Raw genomic sequence first — 4,255 nt, forward strand, 5'->3', positions numbered from 1 at the left:
CTTCGAAAATTCTGCAAATTCAAACAACCCTGAGGTTATAATTTGGGATAAAAACAGCTCATGTTGTGAAGCTGTTGCAGAGTAATGAAAATTTCCAATGATGAGTGGCCAAAAAGTTGAGTAATTTGCATTAAACAATATAAAAAAAACAGAAAAGGTTGAAATTTAACCTGAAAGTGTTTAATCAGATTATTTGCATCAAGCGATTTAAGAGAGTAGAAAGGATCAACAGCCAGATACACTTATATAATCTGTTGACAGTCACTAGTTAAGCTGTGGGGAAAGTTGCTCAGAGCATAACAATCTGAACTTAGAATTTGTGTGTTCATGTCCCATTCTAGATACCAGACCATGAACCATTATGCTAGACGTTTTATGATATGCAACCAATGTTTTAAGTGCCTCAACCAGTAAAGATGTCACCATCCCAGGCTGTGGGTATAAACCAGTAGGTGAACAAAGGACCAGGCAATGTATCAAGTGGGAGCAGTGCTAAAGTTCCAAAGCAGCAAATCAGTGATAAGCATACATTAAAAGAAATTGCAGCTTGATAAAAACATTGCTTTATTAAAGGCTAACAGCTACTCTCCAGTATGACTTGCCACTACTTCCATTAGCGGAGAAGAAATAAGATAGAAACCACAATGACTGCAAATATAGAATTGCCATAAATATTCATGGGGCAAATGGGAAGAGAAAATGAGAATTTGAGATTAGTTTTGTAGCTGCAGACAATTCAACAGGGATCATTCATTCCCATTAATTTCAGATAGCCTGCCCCAAAATGTTTCCAACATATACAGCAATTATTCTTTCTGGATGTGCATTGTCTTTTTCAGCTACAATGAGAGTGCCTCCAGAACTGTAGATAGTATCCTGAAAAGATTCCTCATGCACATCACAGTATCATAACACGGTTTCACTCCAGTCTATAGCAGCAAACTCCTTGAAACGTTATTCAACTTTTGACAGTGCCAGTTTAAAGAAAAAAAGCAAAGTTAAAAATTTAATAAAGATGGGCTTGTGAAACATTTTACATGAACTTAGCTATTGCCAGAAGTGGGGTTTAATTAGCTCAGTTGTCTGGGTGGTTTACAATGCAGAGTAACACCAATGGCATGGGTTCAATTTCTTCAGTGACTGAGGTTACCAGAAATAACTCTCCTTCTCAATCTCTCCCCTTGCTGGGGTGTGATGATTCTGAGGTTAAACACCACTAGCCATCAGATTCTAATGACAGAAAGGCACTATGATTGCTGGGACTATGCTGGCTTTATTACCAGAAGCACTGCAAAATATAATTCCAAGCATGGATTTAAACATGTCTAATAATTCCTTTCTCTTATCTGTCTCAGTACACATTCTATTAGTTTTGAATTAGCAAACAATAGTCTTATTAGTTTCACAACAGTTGCTACAGTAAATTATTCCTGCAGAGTTGTTGGACCAGAGGAAGGAGCTCTAGGATCTCCATCTGTGTAAGAAACTACCTGAAATACCTTCAGCATATAGCATGACATTTAGAAGCTGGAAAAGACTTTTCACAGCCATCTAGTTCTCACTCTGCCTTTGACTAATCAGACAAGTATCTAGATACCTGGTGCCTTTATTTACTTCTCTGTGTTGGTCAGCACTGATTTCCAGTGCAGTAAAGGAACCACTTAAACACATTGGCCACAGAAGGAATAGAACTCCCTTTAAATATGAAATTTAAAGCTTTAAAATTATTGTGGCAACCCTCATTAGCACGAAATTAATTGATCTAACTTTTGACAGTATTTTTAGCTTTATTTAGATGTGCACTTGCAATGCCAAAGCAGACAAGGCTGTGAGACAAGTGCTACAAAATGGCATAACAGTAGGAACATAGGAATAGGTGTAGGCCATTCAACCCCTCGAGCCTGTTCTGTCATAAACGAGACCATGGCCGTTTTGTGACATAATTCCACATAAACGCTTGTGGCCCAAAATACCTAACATTTAATACATTTGCTTAACCAAAATTTGTCTTTCTGAGATTTAATATTAACAACTGATCCAGCATCCATGGCTATTTGTCGAACAGTGTTCCAAACATCTATCACACCTTATGTGTAAAAGTGCTTCCTAACATCTCTCCTGAACAGATGAACTCTAATAGTTAGGTAAAAACCGAAAGAACTGCGGATGCTATAAAACAGGAACAAAGAAATTGCTGCAAAAGCTCAGCGAGTCTGGCAGCATCTGTGAAGAAAAAAAAGTGTTAACGTTTTGGGTCCAGTGATCCTTCCTTCAGAATTTAGCCTGGGAGAAGAGGGTGGAAGAGAGTACAACTGGAGTGCGATAATGTTGGCTGCCTTTCTGACACAGTGGGAATTATACATGGAGTCAATGGATGGGAGGCTGGTTTGTGTGATGACTTCGAATCATTCAATAAGATTGCGTCAGGAGGCTTTGCAAATATCTTCAAAGCAAAACACAAACTGTGGAGGGTGAACCTGGTTGTGAAATGCTGCCATTTGTTCTGTGAGGATTCATCATCTTTTGTGAGGTAGGTAGTAGTCATTATGGGAGAGATAATGGGAACTGCAGATGCTGGAGATTCCAAGATAATAAAATGTGAGGCTGGATGAACACAGCAGGCCAAGCAGCATCTCAGGAGCACAAAAGCTGACGTTTCGGGCCTGGACCCTTCATCAGAGAGATGAAGGGTCCAGGCCCGAAACGTCAGCTTTTGTGCTCCTGAGATGCTGCTTGGCCTGCTGTGTTCATCCAGCCTCACATTTTATTACCTAGTAGTCATTATGGGTTGTGTTCTTGACTACATTCAGATCCTGATCTCAGATAAAAGCTCATTACAATACAGTGTCATTCCCATAATGTGCCAAAGTGACAAAATCCTGACCCTGCACAATTCCATTTCATTTTACCACAAAACAACTCTGCTCTCTGAAAGAGGCCCTGCCAATGACTATGCACCTTATAACGTAGCAGATGACCCAAATCTTATAATTCTTTATTGATACTTTCTGGGTTGCTTTACATTTAAAGTCAAGCTCTAGCTCAGTTGGAAACTCTATTGTTTCTGAGTCACATGGAAAGTCCACTCACAAGGCTGACACTCCCAGTGTGGTACTGATGGATACTGCACTGTAAGATCTGCTGCTTTACAGAGAAGGTGTTTGCCATCTCTTAGCCTCACACCGATGGCACTATTTGGTGAAGGGATGGAGGGCTTGATTCCAGAGTCCTGAGCAACATTTATCCCTGAATAAAAACCAAAAGAACTGCAGAGGCTGTAAATTATAAACAAAAACAAAGTTGCTAGAAAAGCTCAGCAGGTCTGGCAGCATCTGTGGAGGAGGAAATAGAGTTAACATTTCAGGTCCGGTGACCCATCCTCAGAATTTAGCCCTGAATCTTGCAACATGGCTCAATAAACCTGAGGAATGAGAGCTGCTGGCATAAATTGGATGGGCCAAATGGCCTGATGCTGTCCTGTAAGGTCCAGACAAGAGACTCGATAGGCTGGGTTTATTTTCCTTACTACAGAGAAGGCTAAGGGGGACCTGATTGAGGTGTACAAAGCTCTGAGGGGCATAGACAGAGTAGATAGGGAGAAACCTTTCCTTTTAGCAGGCAGGCTAATAACCAGGTTTTAAATTGAAGAACAGGAGGTTTCAAGGAAAAGTATTTTCACCCAGAATAATCTGTCTAAAATGGGGGTAGAGGCCGGAACCCTCAAGACATTTAAAAAGCATTTAGATGATTACTTGAAATGCTGTGGAATACAAGGCTATGCGTCAAGTGCAAGAACATGCGATTAGAATAGATGAATGTCTGATGACTGTGGTGCAGACATGATGGAGTGAAGGGCCTCTTTCCAGGAAGTTAAAACTCTGTGACTTGTGGCTGGTTTGTTAAGTTTCCATTTTTGTCTGCCCTGAGGCAGCAGGGTGAGTGCAGTGAGGGAGCAGCAACTGAGGAGATCGACTCTGTAGTTACCATGATTATAAGACCATAGGTTATCCTTGGCCATACAGAATTTCTGGCCAAAATCAAACCTTCAGAACTCCTGGCAGTGCCATCTGTGAGACTAGCTGCTACTTTCTATTGTATCATAGTGATACAGGAAGCCCCTTCATGCATGTGGGAACTTTCCATCACCCAGGGGAGATGTTAGCAGCCTTTACAGTCAGCAACAAAACATAGCACTATCAACATGCTCAAGATATGGTAGCTGAAATTGATCCTCATAGGTGGGGGGTCCAGAACA

Source organism: Stegostoma tigrinum, chromosome 32 (genome assembly GCF_030684315.1).
Source record: "Stegostoma tigrinum isolate sSteTig4 chromosome 32, sSteTig4.hap1, whole genome shotgun sequence".
NCBI classification, from domain to species: Eukaryota; Metazoa; Chordata; class Chondrichthyes; order Orectolobiformes; family Stegostomatidae; genus Stegostoma; species Stegostoma tigrinum.